Consider the following 20,744-nt stretch of genomic DNA (forward strand, 5'->3'; position numbering starts at 1 on the left):
CAAAGGCAATCACGCAAACTTCAGTTCATAATGCAATGGCAAACTTCAGCTCAATAAAACTACATCATGTTTTGGCTGAAGTTTTTGTTTTGTAATTGTTGAACTTCAGCATTCTAGGAGCTAAAAGTTTGTTTTGTAATTGATGAACTTCAGCATTCTAGGAGCTGAAGTTTGTTTTGTAATTGCTGAACTTCAGCATTCTAGGGCTGAAGTTTGTTTTGTATTTGCTGAACTTTAGAATTCTAGGAGCTGAAACTTTTGTTTATATTTGCTGAACTTCAGCATTCTTAGAGCTGAAGTTCTAAGTCTGCACACGGAAATGAGGAAGATAATCTTTCAAAAAAATAATTCAACAAAAGAACATATTGTACATAAACGAAATAGTACTAAACAACAATGAATTTAATATATCATGATTAGCAGCGATTGATTAGCAGCGATTGATGTTGTTTATTTCAAAGATGAAAGAATGAAAAATATTTTCGACATGAAAACAAGTTACTACAGATAAATTAGAACCAAAAACCAATGTGCGTGTAAAGCTAAAATATCTAAGAAGTTAAATTATTGTGAATAAGACCAAACTGAACATAATGGGACAAGCAGATATATATGAATCATCAGGCTAAAACGCATAACAATATCTCAAGTTTCAGCATTCAGAAAACGAAGGAGGAGGTGAAAGAGGCCTGAAGTTGTTTAAAAAGTGGGTACAAGTTAAAACTTTTTTAAAAAGTAGGTATAGGTTAAATGGGGGCGACCAAATAGGACACCCCATGCAATTTTTACATTATCGAGCTCTGGAAGAAGTAATGGAGAAATGGAGAGAATTGTTTTTATTGCACAACATATCAGTATATTGGAAACAGCTTCTCTGCCCGTCCAAGGTAGGGCTAAGACTGCGTATATTTCATCCTCCACAGACCCCACTTATGAGAATATATTGGGTTGTTGTTGTTGTTGTTGTACAGCAGATCAGTACAACCTGTAAATGGAGGAGTACAAAATAAGCTAAGTCTAGTAACCACCCCTTATATCTATCAAACTACTTCATTATTACAACTAACTAACAGATTAAGACTGAGTTAATTTAATGACACAACTAAGATGACCAAATTGACAGCTAGTATCTCACAGCTCTAGCAATTCCTCTACAGAAACAAAAGAAAATCTGATAAATTAATAGCTCTTAATGTGATTGTTTGACCAAAATATAATCAAAGTGCAAAAGGAACTTGAAGAAAATGTGTAGACAAAGTTATGATCTTTCTCTGTTTTAGTGTAAAATATATTTGATTTGGGACTACCTTTTCAACAGTTAAAGACAACTGAAAAAAAGAGAGTTGAGTATTTGTCATAGATATGTTGGTTCATCTTAGCGATACCTTAATCTTTATTTATCATCCAGCTTATATAGTAACTACAACCAGCACCGAGCAAAGAATAGCTATCAAAAGGGCGCTTCCTAATAGTAATTGTTTGCATTGATAGAAGCTTGGTTTTGAATCATTTTTAAAATTGATAGTACCACTATTTAAAGATATTTTACCATAAATAAATAGATGATGATATAGCTTCGGATATGTGTCGAACAAAAGAAATAGAAAGTATAAGCAAGTTTCTCTAATAAAAAATATGCATTTAACACGATTAAAAAAGAGACTGATACGTAGTTGCATTTTCTCAGTAGTGTACCTGATAAGGGAACCCAATTGTGCTAGTTGATGAAGACCCTAAAATCAGAAATCTGATAATCTTCAACTTTTGTTCTCAAGATATCTATACCCGACTTTTCAACTGATTTATTGCACCACTTTATCTCAATGGACTTTAGAGAAGAGATCTCTTGGAAACAATCAGGGATCACCTTAAGATATTGGCATTTACGCAAAACCAAATGGTGTAGTCTCGGAAGTGCATCGTCTGAGACATTCCATTCTTCAAAAAAGACACAATCTTCTACTTTCAAGTCTATGAGCTCAGGAAACTCGTCATCCCTCACTTTCCATTCTTTATTGTCAAAGACAATATCTACCAGCCTCAGTACCTGAAGTTGGGGAAGGTTTGCAATGTTTGATTCGTGACAACTGCCCAGGGAAAACCTGGACATCGTCAAATTTCTGAGACTTGAAGGGAAGTTGCATGGACCATCTATCATTGAACCTGTTGCCAAATGAATCTCAAGTGTCTCAAGTTGTGCTGGAAAATCCAATTTAGGGAAAAGGTCGTCCTTAAAATCTACAAATGAGCATGCTAGTTCCCGGAGATTTGGTGTTTTTCTCAATAGCAACTCCACGCCCTTCGGACAAGAAAAACTTGGAGAAGAAAGAGTTTCTAAATTCTCAAGTAATTCTTTCCCATCATTTAAACTGAAATAAGCGTTGTCAATATGTATATGCCTCAACTTAACCATCTTCCAAACTGTAATGGGTAGTGTCAATTTTCCTTCCTTTGGTTTGATTATCAAAGTTTGAAGATTCCAAAGATTGGTCATGGATGATGTAATTGACTCCTGAGCAATTTGTGCAGCAAAATACCTCAAGTAAACTAGCTCTGCTGGGAAAGAATAAATAACAATGGACTCCATATCCAACACTTTAAGAAACTTGAAGTTGTGAAAAATGTGTGAGACTGGGCGAGTATAAGCATATGCTCTTCTTCGGCAAAGTACAGAGCCAACAGGTGAGCAAGATGAACAACATTCTACAAGATCATCAGCATCAGAAAAGGCTAGGCGACGTTGAACGAGCTGCTTGTGAGGGCAAATACTGGATGAAGGATTGGCCTTTTGATCCCTGGGAATACATAAATTAGTACAATCATTAGTTGATTTTCAAATACAAATTGAATACTTGATTGTTTGAAAAAAATAAAGCATAGTTAATTGGTCTATTACCGTTTTATCCACAATAGCAGATGCTCCTCCTCTGCTCTTCGCTTGCAGAATTCAAGCAATAGATCATGAATGCGACATGCTTTAATCTTACCATCACAACTCCTCTTAGCATCCATAACGAGATTTCTTCTAATAAGATTCTCCAAGTAAGCTTCTGCTATGTCCTCCAATCTCTTGCCTTCACCATCTTTTATGAATCCTTCTCCAATCCACAACCATGTTAACTTTGAAACATTGATTTCTTCGTCCTCCAAAAATGTTCCAAAATAAACAAAGCAAGGCTTTAGATGATAGGGCAAATGCTTATAGCTATGCTCTACAATGGCCTTTGAGTCACTGTGAATATAGGAACCTAAATCTTCAGCCACTTGACTCCAACATCTTTCTGTCTTCTCCATCTTTTCCAGAATACCGGCCACCAAAACAAGTGAGAGAGGCAGCCCTCCACACTTTCTTGCTATTTCTTGTCCAACACTTTCGAGGACAGGGGAACAGCCTTTATCGCCAAATACTTTTACTTTGCAGTAACTTCCAACTTTCGCTAAAATTAAAATTACGAAGAGGATAGGGTTCACTAACACATCTAGCTTCCTCCGCTACTTTAGAGTACCAAGTTGTTAGAATGATTCTACTTGCTTTATTGTCATCAGGAAAGGACCATCTTAAGTCATCCCACACTGTAGTTTCCCATACGTCATCAATGAGGATAAGATATCTTTTGGGATATAAAAATTGCCGAAGAATGACTGCTAATTCATTGTCCTTTTTTTCCTTATCAAAACGAACATCTAGCATGATCAGAATAGACAGTAACAGGCCCCTACGTGAATATACTTGAGACACACAACACTGTGCACGAACATCAAAGTGAGAGACAACTGACTCGTCAACATAGAGTCTGTTGGCTAAGGTTGTCTTTCCCAGTCCCGGCATTCCAGTAATTGAGATGACGTCCAGCTCTTTGGGTCCGTTTGTTAGTTTATTACGTAATTGTTTCATCACATCATCAAAGCCCATAATTCCTTCATTCATCTCTGGAGCCAATTCTAATGGTGTATGATCAGCACCAGTATTCGTGGTATCATGTAATGCCAAGTCAACCTCAATCATTTTCTTTTGCTGGATCTTTGGTACCTCTGCCCTGATCTCCTCTATAATGTCCAAGAGCCAAAGCATGAGACACCAGTCAGGAACCTTTTTGCTTATGCAAGCATCCACAATGTATTCTACCTCATACGCTTTGCCAATCAATAGCGCAACAGAATGTTGAAGCTTGTCGTCATTGCTGTGTCGCTCTTGTGCAACAGACAGGAGAAAAGGTTGCACGCTCTCCAATTCCTTCTGAATTAGATAAAGTTGAGTCTTGACAAAAGCAAGAGAATCTGAATAACGGTCTTGAAACTCCTTCAGGTTGTTTAAGAGGAAATCAACATAGCCTATTCCATGGATCCTTGGCAAATTAGACTGGAACTCCTTCCGGGTGATATTGTAGATCACTCTCTTGATGTGCTGAATAGTACTTAGCAAATCCAGTGGTAGCTCTCGATTCGCTTCCCCCAACACTGCCTCTTTCTTCTCCTCGTTATCATATAAAGAGTAAACGAGAAGTCCAACATCAACCATCACAGTGTCAATATCTTGAAGATGAAATTCAAGATCTTGTAATGACAGATGGATGAGATTGGCCATAAAGAGGTTGAGCATCTACTGAAGGGCTGCTATTTGATCATTCCAAGCAACTATCCAACTGGGATTACTAATAATTGGAAGCTCTTTCATGTTGTGTTGGAGAGTCTCCACAAAGCTAGCTTGACAATCAGCTGCATGCTCAATTTGGATATTAGTACACCATCGTGATTGTATTGTTGACTTTAAAGCTTGCAGGACCTTGATATAGATCTTGCGGACGCCTGGTTGAATGGGCTTAATCTTCATTCGCAGGAGATCGGAAAGCAAAATATTCACTTGACCAGGAGTCACGTCTTGATTCTCGTTGTCATGGCTCGGCAAATACAACCAGGCAACCATACCTGCGTGGGCGGCCACAAGTAAAACGTGGCTGAAGAAAGTACGTTGACTCTGAGGCTCTAAGCATCTGTCTGAAACAAAGTAGACAAAATTTCTCAGCAACTCCAACTCCTCCAAGACATCTTCGAGTTCTTTCTTGGGTCCAGGAACAAAAAGTAGTGAACTGGAACCATAAATCTTCACTAGATCACCCAGACTCCCTACAACAGTATCAACGAATTCCATTACAAGTTTGGCAGTAGCGATACCATCCTTGCTGGCTGATACTTTGGGAAAGGAGTATTTGGCTTTTAATTCAAACTTAATGATCTGAATCTTGTCCTGCACCTGATAGGTAAGACGATCGATGTGCTGGATCATGTTGACGTTTCTGAGGTCAACAGCAGCATCTTGAAACAGATCTTGCACTTTCTGTGTGATTTCTGGCATGTCAGGTTCACCAATGAAGCTCTGCAAGCTGAGGAAAATATCCAGGAATTTGAACTCCCTTTTGAGGAACTTGATTTGATCCTCTGAAGTCTCCGGCATGTCTAAACCCCATTCATCTTCAATCTTCTGCAGAGGTTCAAGGGGATGATATTTCATTGACGACAGGTATTTGTTTGAAAACATCTCTCCCTCTTTCTCAAAACCAGTTATACGAGAAACTGTTGTGTAATTGAGCTGTGAGGAGGAAAAGGAGAGACTGAACTATGAATCAGACGATTTGACACAACCTTTTTTTTTTTACTCTCTTTGGTTTCCTCTTGTTCAGAATGTTTTGGAGTTAAATGTTTCCAGTTGTCACTAAAGTTTATTTGCTTAAACAAGTCAAGTTGCTGCCTCTCTGCATTATTTATTCCTTGTATTCATATTACACGAGATTCCGTTTCCCTTGGTCAATTGAATATCATATTAAGGAAAGTAGACTTTGGAGAAAGAGCTAAGTCAAGTTCTATCATAAGAGCTTGTCATATCTCATTTTGCTATAAATTATCATATATATATATATATATATATATATATATATATATATATATATATATATATATATATATATATATATTCAACCACAAATCCTACTAGTGAGATTACACTAGGTTGTTATTGTTGTATCTAAATAATACATAAGAAAAGATCAACTAAAAGTGTTAGATTACATTTCTACATCAACCATCAAGTTGACAGATGAAAAGTATTTATCAAATGAGACAAGTCCAAAAATATTAAAGACAAATCATGTTACCATAGTTCAACTTTGATGTTGTGAGTGTTGAAATTGTCAAAAGTCCCACATCGGTGGATGACAATTTTGAATGGGAATTTTACCCAATAAAAAGAGGCCTAATGTTTAGGATTTACACACACCTCTCATTTGCCTTTTTATCTTCTTAAGGCATTTGTATCTTCTCTCTTTAATATTATTTCACTTGTAATTTTGGAGTGAAATAAAATATTGATTGTGTCCGAGGAAGTAGGCAAAATTGGCCGAACCTCGTAAATTCTGGTGTTCTTTTATTGTTGTCTCATTGTCTTGTTTATTATTTAGTGGTTGTCATAATTTTTGGTATAGTAGTTGTGACTCATTCACACTATATACATTTAGCTTCCGCAACAATTGGTATCAGAGCCAAGGTACTGTCTAAGTATGCTCTGTGGTTGAAGCGTAATCTGATCTTCCACATCAGAAAAGATCTATCTTGGTAACTGAGTCAAGGTTCTGTCTGAGTATGTTCTGTGGTTGCAGCTTAGTCTGATCTTCCACACCAGAAAGGAAATAATCTTGATTTGTGTCGTCAGCTACTAAATAATATTTGTGTCAAAATGGGAGACAGTAAACAAGAAGAATCTACATCAAGTGTCAATAATACGTCATCGTTGGCATCTTCGCTTATGACAAAAATTGTGTCAAATGCGAAATTTGCGGTAGAAATTTTTGACGGGTCAGGACATTTTGGGATGTGGCAAGGCGAGGTTCTAGATATTCTTTTTCAACAAGGGCTAGATCTTGCCATTGAAGAAAAGAAGCCAGATGTTATTGGAGAAGAAGATTGAAAAATTATCAATCGTGTTGCTTGCGGTACCATTCGATCCTACCTTGCTAGAGAGCAGAAATATCCATACACAAAGGTAACTTCTGCAAGTAAATTATGGAAAGCACTGAAGGATAAATTTTTGAAGAAAAACAGTCAAAATAAATTGTACATAAAGAAGAGACTGTTTCGCTTCACCTATGTTCCTGGTACCACAATGAATGAACATATCACCAGTTTCAATAAGTTGGTCACACATTTGCAAAATATAGATGCAACTTTTGATGATTGTGACTTGGCCTTGATGTTGTTGGGGTCACTTCCTAATGAGTACGAGCACCTTGAAACTACTCTACTTCATGAAAATGACGAAATTTCTCTCAGAGAAGTTTGTTCGGCTCTGTACAGCTATGAACAAAGAAAGGGAGAAAAACAGAAGGGCGGGGAAGGAGAAGCACTAATTATGAGGGGTCGTCCTCAAAATCAAACGAGGACTAAGAAGGGAAGATCCAAGTCGAGATTTAGACCCAGCAAAGATGAATGTGCCTTTTGTCGAGAAAAGGGGCACTGGAAGAAAGACTGTCCGAAGTTGAAGAATAAGGCCAAAAATAACAATGGAAAGGCCATTATGGATTCAAATGTAGCTGATTGTGATGATTCAGACTTCTCATTAGTTACAACAGAGTTATCAACATCATCAGACATATGGTTGATGGACTCGGCTTGTAGCTATCATATGTGTCCCAACAAGGACTGGTTCGTGAATTTTCAAGAAGGAGAATATGGAGTCATCCACACAGCGGATAACAGCCCTCTTACCTCATATGGCATTGGTTCAATAAGATTAAGAAGCCATGATGGAATGATCAGAACATTAACAGATGTTCGATATGTACCGGGTTTGAAGAAGAATCTCATCTCTGTGGGAGCCCTAGAATCAAAAGGGTTCAAAATCATTGCAGAAAATGGAGTGATGAGAATATACTCCGGTGCACTAGTGGTAATGAAGGCCAATCAGAAGAACAATAACATGTACCGCTATCGTGGTAGTACAGTTATTGGGACAGCAACAGTGACATCTAGTGATGACAAAGAGGCAGAAGCAACCAGGCTATGGCACATGCGCTTGGGACATGCTGGAGGGAAATCCTTGAAAGCTCTATCTAATCAAGGATTGTTAAAAGGCGTAAAGACTTGCAACTTGGAGTTTTGCGAGCATTGTGTCAAAGGGAAACAGACAAGGGTTACATTTGGTACAGCGATCCATAATACTAAAGGCATTTTGGATTATGTACACTCTGATATTTGGGGTTCTTCCAAAACACCTTCATTGGGTGGGAAGCACTTTTTTGTAACCTTTGTTGATGATTTTTCCCGAAGAGTGTGGGTGTATACAATGAAGAGGAAAGATGAAGTGTTGGAAATTTTTCTCAAATGGAAGACGATGGTGGAGAATCAAACAGGTAGGAGGATCAAGTGTATTCGCACAGACAATGGAGGTGAATACAAAAATGATCATTTCAATAAAGTCTGTGAAAATGATGGCATCGTCCGACACTTCACTATCAGACATACACCACAACAGAATGGAGTGGCAGAACGTATGAACCGGACTTTACTGGAGAAGGTACGGTGTATGTTGTCCAATGCTGGCTTGGGCAAAGAATTTTGGGCTGAGGCAATTACATATGCATGCCAACTCATTAATCATCTACCATCTGCTGCTATTGATGGCAAGACACCATTTGAAAAATGGTATGAAAAGCCTGCTGTAGATTATGACTCTTTGCACGTGTTTGGCTCAATTGCATACTATCATGTGAAAGAGTCAAAATTGGATCCGAGAGCAAAGAAGGCTATATTTATGGGGATTACTTCTGGAGTCAAAGGATACCGCTTATGGTGTCCAGAGACAAGGAATATTATATTCAGCAGAGATGTTACCTTTGATGAATCTGCCATAATAGATAAGGTGACAGTTGAAGATGTCAAACAAACTGGTGGTGAATCAAAGCAGGTGGAGTTTGAGGGAAAATTTATTTTTCCTACACAAGAAGCAGAGGAGGAAACTCATGAAGATTACCCTCTGGAAGAAGAGCCAGTAGATAGGGAGATTCCAACTCAGGAACCTCGACAACAACTTAAATCAATAGCAACCAGCAGGCCAAAAAGGACAATAACGAAACCTGTTCGTCTCATAGAGACGGTTGCTTGTGTAACCTCAATTGTAGCTGATGGTGTTCCTACCACTTATAAAGACGCAATCCAAAGTTCAGAAGAAGATAAGTGGAGGATTGCCATGAATGAAGAAATGCAGTCCCTTCATCAGAATCATACATGGAAATTGGCCAATCTCCCGAAGGAAAAGAAAATAATTGGGTGCAAATGGGTATTTGCAAAGAAAGAAGGATTTCCTAACCAAGAAGATGTTCACTACAAAGCAAGATTGGTGGCCAAAGGATATGCTCAGAAGGAGGGAATTGATTACAATGAAGTATTTTCTCCAGTTGTAAAACATTCCTCCATTAGAATTATGTTGGCTTTGGTAGCACAGTTGGATTTGGAACTAGTTCAGATGGATGTAAAAACTGCGTTTTTACATGGAAACTTGGAGGAGAAAATCTACATGAATCAGCCAGAAGGATTCAAAGTTGCTGGAAAAGAAAATATGGTATGCAAACTTAAAAAATCATTGTACGGATTGAAACAATCTTCTAGACAATGGTACAAGCGATTTGACAAGTTTATGTTGCGGCGAGGGTACAAGAGAAGCAAATACGATCATTGTGTGTATTTGCGCAAACTTAATGATGGTTCCTTTGTATATCTTCTCCTATATGTTGATGATATGTTGATAACTTCCAAGAATTCGAAAGAAATTGATAAGTTGAAGATTCAACTGAAGGAGGAGTTCGAGATGAAGGATCTGGGTGAGGCAAAGAAAATTCTTGGCATGGAGATAATAAGAGATAGACGTTCAAAGAAACTCTGTTTATCTCAGAAAGAATATTTGAAGAGAGTACTACAGCGTTTTGGCATAGATAAAAAGGCTAAGCCAATTAGTACGCCACTTGCTCCCCATTTTAAGCTAAGTACTACTATGTCGCCAAAGGATGAAACTGAACAGGAGTATATGTCAAGGGTACCATACGCAAATGCTGTTGGTAGCTTGATGTATGCAATGGTTTGTACGAGACCTGACATTTCACAAGCCGTTGGAGTTATTAGCAGATATATGCATAATCCAGAAAAGGAGCATTGGCAAGCTGTGAAATGGATTCTACGGTATATTCATAGTACTGTAGATGTTGGGTTAGTTTTTGAGCAGGAAGGCAATTGGTCTGTAGTTAGATATTGTGACTCAGATTTTACGGGTGATCTGGACAAACGAAGGTCAACTACTGGTTATGTGTTTACTTTTGCAAAGGCACCAGTTAGTTGGAAGTCTACTTTGCAGTCAACAGTTGCTTTGTCTACAACAGAGGCAGAGTACATGGCTATTACAGAGGCTGTGAAGGAGGCAATTTGGCTTCAGGGGTTGCTAAAGGAGCTTGGTATTGAACAAAAAAATATTATAATTTTTTGTGATAGTCAAAGTGCTATTCAATTAGCGAAGAACCAAGTTTATCATGCAAGGACGAAGCACATTGATGTTCGGTATCATTTCGTACGAGAAATCATAGAAGAAGGTGGAGTCACGGTGAAGAAAATTCATACTACGGAGAACCCTGCTGATATGCTGACAAAAGTGGTGACTGCGGTCAAGTTTCAACATTGTTTGGATTTGATCAACATTGTTGAACACTAAAGATTGAAGATGAAGACACAACCAAAATTTGTTATTGAGAGAAAATAGAAGATGTGAAATTTTGCCAAGGTGGAGATTTATTGAAATTGTCAAAAGTCCCACATCGGTGGATGACAATTTTGAATGGGAATTTCACCCTATAAAAGGAGGCCTAATATTTAGGATTTACACACACCTCTCATTTGCCTTTTTATCTTCTTAAGGCATTTGTATCTTCTCTCTTTAGTATTATTTCACTTGTAATTTTGGAGTGGAATAAAATATTGATTGTGTCCGAGGAAGTAGGCAAAATTAGCCGAACCTCGTAAATTCTGGTATTCTTTTATTGTTGTCTCATTGTCTTATTTATTATTTAGTGGTTGTCATAATTTTTGGTATAGTAGTTGTGACTCATTCACACTATATACATTTGGCTTCCGCAACAGTGAGTACCAACAACTCGGAAGGTGCAGAAAAATTACAGTCTAATTGACTAAACAACAACTTGGAAGGATCACTCAAAAAGTCCTGCTTCCATAGAAAATCAACTCAAATGTTCTGTCCTTTAGCTTCCTTGTTCACTTAAACAAAGGCAAGTAAGACTATTTAGGATTAATTGGTTAGGAAAATTCAAATTAAACATGTGAAAATAAAAATAAAGACAACAATTGCTTTGCACAATTTACTTTGAGATATCTTGAATAGATTGACCTGCCAATATGAAATATAGCTCACACCTAAACAAGCTGGCAACCCAAAATTTTCATGGTCAACTTAGGATGTGTTTGGTACGAACGAAAAATATTTTCCAATTTTTTCATGTTTGATTGGCTTAAATGTTTTGGAAATATCAAGAAAAGAAAAACATTTTCCAAAACGTTTTTCCAACCTTTCTCCCATTCCCCATCCCCACCAACCCCTACCAACCAATCCCCACACCCCCACCCCAACTCCACCCACCATAACCCCAACCCACTCTCGCCCCACCCCCAACCCCACCCCCACCCCCACCTCAAAATAGAGTCATGAAAATGTTGAGTATTTAGGGGAGGGGGAGCACATGAAACATAGGAACTTGGGGGATGGGTGAGGAGAGTAACATAAAAAATTATTTTCATAAAAAATATTTTACTCTCTAACCAAACAGTAAAAAATATTTTACGGAAAAAGATTTTCGCTCACCAATCAAATAAAGAAAAATAAGTGATAAAATCACTCATTTTACATTAAAATATTTTCTTGCCAAACACACCCTCAGTGTTTGTATTGTACTAAGCAAAACAACATTTTGGGAGGAACCCAATGTAAATTGAAATATAATTGACTAAAACAATTAAAAGAAAGGAGTTCAGAATTTTGTATACAGGCAACAAATGAGGTTTCCATTTTCCAACAAAAGTGCCATTGGCATTTGTTGTAGTGAAGTGGAAACTTTCTACAATATCAACCGTACAATATATATCAGAATCAGAATAGATAGACATAAAACTAGCTAATTTCTCATGGATATTAGTAAATCTGCATGAAATTAAACAAATGTAACCATCATTAGATCTAATAACCGGAATAATATAAAAGAAAACATTAATTAAAGGAAGTCAAAGTACATTCTTAGATCAACGATATTCGAGTTGAATTGTGATCATACTTCAACTCTGATGTAGAGTCTTTGCATGTGAGAAGTTAACAATTTAAGTAAATTCGAGCTGCATTTCTTTCAACAGTACTCAGTCAGAAGAAGAAATTTAACAGTAATACCGCTAACAATATGAACTTCTCTGTAAATAGCAATGGAAATTAAGGAAGAACAAACAGTAAAATCTCGATCTTTCACTCCAATACTGCACTAGGAAGTTCGAATTAACAACAGGAAAGAAATGAGAAAATCGGAGAAGAATAAAATTTGAGCGAGAAAAACAACCCCTCCATTTGCCAAGTCGGCAGCTTTTTATTTGAGCGAGAAATAGTAATACTCCCTCCGTTTTAATATATAGAAGCATATTTTCTTTTTCATTTGTGCCAAAAAAAAAATGACCGTTTTCCTTATTTCGAAACAATTTATTTTTATGTAATGATTTATAACCACACAAATTATATGTGCCTCATTTTACACTTAAAAGTCTTCTCTCTTTTCTTAAACTTCGTGCCCAGTAACGAGGGATTAACTAATAACAATCGATTGATCAGTCTGATGAACCTCTAATCTAAACCGGTGATTCACATTGTTTACTTCTTTAGATTTTAGCCTTTCCCTTCTAACTTATTTTGACTTCTTTCGAGTCCCCCCAATTCATTAAAGAACTAGCTGGCTAACCCAAATGTAGTGTTTTTTATTATACTCCCTCCGTTTCAATTTATATAAACTTATTTTTTTTTTAATTCGTGCCAAAAAGAATGACATTTTTCCTTATTTTGAAACAATTTACCTTTATGCAATGATTTATAGCCACACAAAATATATGTGTCTCATTTTACACCACAAGTTCAAAAGTTTTCTCTCTTTTCTTAAACTTCATGCCCACTCAAATGAGTTCACATAAATTGAAAAGGAGGGAGTATAATTTAAGCATGGTTAGTGTATACTATTACTTACACTCTTTTTTGTATTACTAAATGAATATAAATGGATATTAGATGGAAAAGATATAAAAAGACACTCTACCTAGGCTGAAATACCAATTGCACACTTTGGATGTGTTTGGTACGTAGGAAAATGTTTGAGAACTTTACATAACTATCACATTTTAAAAAATATATTATAAATTTTTAGCATGAATTCTGGTATTACAGTTGTGGCAGGAAAATATTTATATTTATATCACACAGTTCCATTAAAATAGGATATCAATTATTAATTCCTAAAAATAAGCAAATTGAATGAAAGGTACAAAAATCACGCTTTTTTGTTCTCTTCATCTATTAGTTTTCCCTTTTTTCTCTCTCCAACTTTCCCCTTCTTAATTTTGTTTTTCGAAGCCAAAAGATCTTCTAAATTTGTCCCATTCATTTTTTTTTTAATTTACTTTCTAAAGTTTTTCTTTTTCTTCTTTCTTCCTTTTCAAAAATTATAGCTCTTGCTTTTGATATTATTATACTGGGTTTGTTATTGTTGTTGTTGTTGTTGTTGTTGTTGTTGTTGTTGTTGTTGTTGTTGTTGCTGCTTTTGATATTAATTTACGTCAATATATACAAAAGGTATACATAGAAAATACACCTTGAATTAATATATAGACAATATACAAACAATATATATATATATATATATATATATATACATATATATATATATATATATATATATATATATATATATATATATATATTTATATTTACAGAATTTGAATTTAACATAAAAAATATATATATTAAAATACATCTTATATTAGAGATGACGTATATGTATACAAAACGTATACATAAAAATATATCATGAATTAAGATTGCACTTGGCATACAAAATATACATCTTAAATTAAGATGGCACTACATATTAAAATACGCAAAAATATATACATAAAAAATTAAAGTGGCACTTGATATTGTTGGTATATTTACGAAATAATTCTGGTATATTTAATACTTGATTAGCAATATCTAGTTATATAAATGACAATATAATGGTATAATATATATGCATCTGTGTATATATTTTAGAAAATATTGTAGGTATATAATATAAAATTTATAATTTGGAAAAAAAAATTGATACATTACATGTTCATTTTTGAGTATATAACTAATTTATTCATGGTAATTGTTTACCCGAAAAATGGATAGAGTTGAATTTATACGCAGTTCTAAGGATATGTGATATTAATTAACACAAATTGGGAAAGATAAATAAATGAATATTAATATTAGTTATAAAAGAAATGAATGCAAATCGAATAAACTAGTTAGCCTAAGCCTTCAAGTTTTATCACCTCCAAATTAAGTGAAGAATGATTGGCAGAAGAAACAATATGACTAAATACCAAAAGCCAAAAAAAAGGATAGTATTTGCTCTATTTTCTGTATATATCAGAATGAATGTGTCTATGAATCCCTTCCCCTCTTACAAATGATAACCACTCTTAATATAATGGGGGAATCCCATTTTGGGTATAATTAAAAATACATAGTGGGGATCCCATGATATATTAATTAATTAGCTTTTCCTTGATTTCCCCCGAGATTCTCTCCTCAAATGCGGCTATAACGGCTTTTTGTCCCTTGGCTCGATCTCGATCCCGACCGATCTCGATCTTGGTCGGTCTCTGAGTCTTAGAGCTCAATCTTGGTCCTGGTCTTGACTTCGATCGGTTTCTGAATCTTCAAGCTCGATCTTGGTCCCGATCTCGATTTTGATCGGTCGCTCGATCTCGAGCCTGGAAATATATACTTCTCACCATGTCTTGATACCATAATGATAATCCTCGGATCACCATGTTCCAATCTCGATTAGACATATGAAGGAAAAATTCGATTTTGACCGTATACATATAGTCCCCTCGTTTCTCGGAAAGAAGATGACGAGAAACGATATGAATTACCAAAGTCGGACTAGGTGAATGATGATGTCAGCGTCGAGCCCGATTATGACGTATGTAACAAATGTCACATCGGTCCATTTACCAAGGCATTAAATGTTTGTTAGTCGTTGGTCGGCCAATATCGGTTCTGAACCGTCATCACCAGACTATAAATATTCAAACTTTTATCCTCATCTAAACTTTTCACTCAAAAGTTTCTTCTCTACTCTTGCATCTTCTTTAGAGATTCTCTTTGCTTCATATATTTTACATCGAATACAACCCTAATTTCCTTTTCCATTGTTCATTAAATGGAAAAAAATCTCTAAAACGGTGCCGCAAAAAGAGGTCACTTCTTCATCACGACCCGCCGATGGTGAGGATGCGGCGGAACCTCACCTTGAGGAATTCGTTCCGGTAGGATGTTCTACTGTCAGTGATTTTAAGGTTGAAAAACCTTCTTCGGTACCGGGCTGATGTGAGCCGGTGTCGAGGTACCAGTGTACAATCACCGAAAAAATTCTCGAGAAAGTAAAACAGGAATGCAACTGAGGTGACAAGCTTGTGGTAGTCCCATCGTCTGAAAAATCAATTACTACTCACATGGAAGGGTTCTTGAGTGTTTATACTTATCCTTTCACGTTGGGTCTTTTGGACCCTGTCATCATCGCCTTTTGCAAGAAATACGACGTGACCCTTGGCCAGATCCATCCTTCCTTTTGTAGAATAGTGATTCTTCTTCGATTCTTCTCAAGCAAAATCGAGGGGTGTCTTTTCACCCTCGATCACCTTATACGCCTTTATAGTCCCCGACTTATCGAGGAGGGTTAATCAAGCGTGCTCGCTGAGCCACCAAAGCACCATTCTCGAGTATAGATGAGACTCGTGATCGAGGTTGGATGGGCCGATTTGTTCGAATCAGGACCTCGAACCTGATCCATGCCGATGACATGCCATTTCCTGAAAAATGGAATATGAACCATGAACACTTATTTCCCTTCGTTCATTTTAATTTGTGACTTTTTATTTTTTTGATCCATTTTTCCTCTCTTGTCACAGCTGTAGCTCGGATGCCGGAACCGATTTCGGATCTTAAATAATGGGTTGAAGGTCTGGTGCTGTAGAAACCGTACTCCGAGCCCGCTTGGGTGAAATTATCAAAGGGTCGATGGGAGGCCCGAGTCATGGTAAGTCTTTCTTAATTTGTTTGTCATTTGTTCTTCTTTACTTACTTACCCCCTTTTTCCCTTTGTAGGACATGGGAAGGACGTTGCCATGAGGCCCCCATCTGGTGATGAAGAGGTTCCTGCCCCGAAGCAGGTTAAAGAAAAAGAAGAGAAAAGATGTACCGAGTTCCCCGATCTCGGAAAAGAAACAACCGACGAAGAAATCTCGCAAGCCAAAGGGGGACTCCGGTGTCATGCCTTCGAAATCGATCCGCCGATTAAGGGATGAGCTTGAAGAAGGAGAAGAGAAATTAGCATGTGTATGGGCTAATGTTGTGATACAACAATCCTCCGAATCGGCAGAGGTAAATAAGGGAACCCTGGCCATAATTCCTGAACAAGGAAAAGACGAGACTATTCCGTCTCGAGCGGAGATGGTTGAAGGGGAGACCAAGGGCAGGACTTCTCGGGTAGCAGAAGATATCTCGAGGGACGAGATCGAGATAATCGATATTAGCGGATCCTCTCAGATTTCAGACGCAATGATCCGCGAGGCCAGCATGTTGGAAGGTCGATCTTACAAGGGCATTCAAGAGTCGACTGATATCCACGACTTTCTGGATGGGCTCGATTCAGCTGCCTCGAAGGAGATTATTGGGTTCGGTGTATTATCGATAACAAAGAAAGCATCATGGTCGGGTTCTACCGGGTCTTCAGCGGTTCCAAAACTGGTGGATCGATTCCCGGCCCCGAGTGTTGATCACGATCGTAGGCGGAAGATAGTTCTCTCCATCCCGGAGGATACCCGAATTTTCTCTCCCCCCATGGGGATTGCTAGTTACCTTTGGTCCTTGTGATCGAAGAGGATCAAATGGTGATGAATGCAGTAGGACCCGCCTGCCTTTTCAACGAGGCCCAACATGCTCTGAATCGGGTTACTTCGATGGCATCTCTACTGTTTCTTTCATACTTAGGGTTGTAGATAATTCTAACATTTTTTCCCATGTTGGTAGGCTTCGATGTTGAATCACAAGGCTTTCCTCTGAATCCAAGAGGAGCATGAGGCCGAGATTCGGAACCTCACTGAGAAGAGCGACTCCTACAAACTTCTTAGTGAGAAACTTCGAGCAGATTTGGCAGCGACTCTGGATGAGCATGAGGATATGGCTGACCAGGTATTCTGAATTATTCACGATAGTGAAGATGAATTGGAGATAGCCACTAACGATCCAATTCTGCAGGTTCGGTAGAGGCTTGAACAGATCGGACGGCTCAATTCGCAGGTAGATGAGCTAATGGCCGAGGAGGAAAAATTTAACCAGAATATGGATATTCTCGCCTCCAAAAAGGAGTCCGTTCAAGCACAATTAGAGTCGGCTGAGAGCCAGCTTCAGGCTGCAAAAGAAAATGCCTCGGTGCATATCGAGAGGGTTAAAGAGCTTCAGCGTCGGTTAGATTTGGCCGCTTCCAATAAGGAAAGCTTGGCTAATGAACTCGAAGTGGACAGGTCCGAGGTGGTCGTAGCCAGATCCGAAGTGGCCGTAGCCAAATCTGAGGTGACCGAGGCTAATAAAAGAGCTGATGCTAAAGTGACCCAGTTCAGGATCGATGTTGAGGTCAACCGGGACAAGACCAAGAGCATGGTCGAATATGCTAAATAGCAGGCTCGGAGGGAAGCTCTCGAGTGGGTCAGCGCTCAGGGCTTCAATGTTGAGGCCGAAATTGAAAATGCCAAGGCGAAGGAAACCAGGGCTCGAAGGCTGGCATTCCCTGAGGAAGACTCCGATAGCTCGAGCGATTCTGAAGTCGGGGAAGATCCCGAGGACGCAACCTCCGATGAAGACCAAGACACTTAGGACTTTAAGTTTCTTGTTTTTCTTTTGTGTTTATTTTGAGGCCAATTTGGCCTTTTGTAAAAACCTTTGAATATAAACATAAGGCTTTTCTTGCCTTTTTGGTTTTTGTGTTTTTCCTTTGCTTTTCTTTTCTTTACAAATGTCGAAAATGCCTTAGCATAAAATTGTGTTCGAGGGTTTGGGCAAACCTTGCCTTTATTTCCCTTCTGCCTTATAAATTTATGAAGTTGTATTTTAAAGTCCGAGGTTCAAACAATTTTGATTGAAATCGAACTAGTGTAGCCTTTAGGTATTTACGATTGAGTGAATGTTTGCTCGAACTCAAAGTAAGGTAACCCTTAGGTTTTCTAGTTGAGCGAGGATAATCTCTCAAACTCAAGTTTGTGGCTTTGTCCCCTTTTCGGCTTTTATTTGCAAAACTTGTAATGCCTTAGCATAAAGTAGGGAATTGTTTGAGAGTTCGAATAATTTTGTACTCATTAGAGTTTTGGGGTTTGATATTACCGGAGCCTTTTTATGATTTTACCGGGGTAGCCTTTTTAACCAGTTTATGAGAGGATTAGAAGGCCTATTTTGTTACGGAATTCGGACGTCTCCGACCCGTGTTAATTTGGCCGTAGCCTTTTGGTTCGGGATTTGCCCCTTGGGCTTACTTTCCCGTTTCACTTCGAGTTTATCCAAAGTGTCAGTCACCAAGTGGGGTGGTCGTGGCCTATAAAATTGAGGGTTGCCTAAAAGGTCTCATGATCTCGGAGTTTATATAATTCGATCTCGTTTATTTTTCGGACGGCAGTCCCCGATTGTGGGGGTAATCATTCGAACTCCGGTCGTGGTCGGCCCTTAAGCTTGTTTACGTAATAGATCGAGAATACAAAGTAGAAAAACTTTTCCAAGGTACGAGATATTGGTAAAGAAGAATATTTCTCTTTATAAATCATTATACATGCGTACATGTTTTGTGCCAGGGCTCGAGTAAACTACACAGGCATGGTTCATTTGATCTTTTGGCCCTTACAAATTTTTCTTATCCAGACTTACGACCATGAAGTAACTTCCTCGCATCGAAGTTGATATTTCAAGGGCAATGTCCCCCCCTGTATTCAGGGTAGATTGTAAAGAAGCCTCGGATACTGCTGAATTGTTCTAAGTTAGCACGATCAATGGTTGCCTCATTAAAAACCTTACTGGAAAATCCATTTTGGACAAAATCGGTCTAAGAGAAAAAGAGTGCAACGTGTGCTTTCACACCTAAGGGCTTCGTGTTGAAGAATCTATTGTTGTTTCTGGTCGAACACCTGCAAAGGTTAGTTTTGAAATATAAATAAAAATGGGTGGGGTCGTACCTTAGAAGTAGTATCGTTTTAGGTGCGATACGTTCCAATTGCTCGGTAGTTGCTTGCCGTTTATCATGCCAAGCTTGTAGGATCCTTTTCCAACGATTTTGAGAACCTGATACAGTCCTTCCCAGTTAGGGCCCAGTTTCCCTTCATTCGGATTTCGGGTGTTGAGGGTGACCTTTCTCAGCACCAAGTCCCCGATGGTAAAATGTCGAAGATTGGTTCTCCGATTGTAGTACCTTTCAATTCTCTGTTTTTGGGCTGCCAATTGGATGAGAGCGGCTTTGCACCTTCCGTCCAACAATTCTAGGCTCGTATTCATGGTATTGTTGTTCGACTCCTCTGTTGCATATCGAAACCTGATGCTAGGTTCTCCGACCTCGATTGGGATCAGAGCTTCGGTGCCATAAACCAACGAGAATGATGTTGCTCTAGAACTGGATTTCGATGTTGTGCGGTATGCCCATAGGAACTCGGGCAGTATTTCTCTCCATTTTTCTTTGGCGTCGGTCGATCTTTTCTTTAAATTTTGGATGATGGTTTTGTTGGTCGATTCGGCTTGTCCGTTCCTGCTGGGATGATAAGGTGTTGATATGATTCTTTTGATCTTGTGATCCTCGAGAAATTTAATTACCTTGCTACAGATGAATTGTTTTCCATTATCACATATGATCTCGGAGGGCATCTCGAATCTACAGATGATGTGGTCCCAAATGAAGTCTATGACTTTCTTTTCTCTGACTTTCTCGAAAGCCTGTGCTTCAACCCATTTAGAGAAATAATCAGTCATAAACAAAATAAACTGAACCTTACCTGGGGCTGATGGAAGAGGGCCAACGATGTCCATTCCCCATTTCATGAAGGGCCATGGAGATAGGACCAAATGGAGTCGTTCGCCGGGTTGGTGAATCATGGTTGCATACCTTTTGGCATTTGTTGTATTTCGAACAAACTCCCTTGCATCTTTGCTCATACCGGTCTAATAATACCCTGCTATGATCACTTTGTGGACCAGCGAATCGGCACCGGAATAATTTCCATAAGTGCCCTCATGAATTTCCCGTAGGATGTAGTCGGTATATCCCGGTCCAAAACATATTCCCAATGGTCCATCGAACGTCCTTCTAAACAGCGTTCCGTCTTCGGACAAT

General features: G+C 38.2%; 1 pseudogene; it reads right to left on the minus strand.

The window, feature by feature from the left end:
- Positions 1 to 381: 381 nt before the first annotated feature.
- Positions 382 to 5,799, minus strand: LOC107761603 (late blight resistance protein R1-A-like; annotated as a pseudogene).
- Positions 5,800 to 20,744: the final 14,945 nt, after the last annotated feature.

The sequence above is a fragment of the Nicotiana tabacum genome, unplaced genomic scaffold (genome assembly GCF_000715075.1).
Source record: "Nicotiana tabacum cultivar K326 unplaced genomic scaffold, ASM71507v2 Un00220, whole genome shotgun sequence".
NCBI classification, from domain to species: Eukaryota; Viridiplantae; Streptophyta; class Magnoliopsida; order Solanales; family Solanaceae; genus Nicotiana; species Nicotiana tabacum.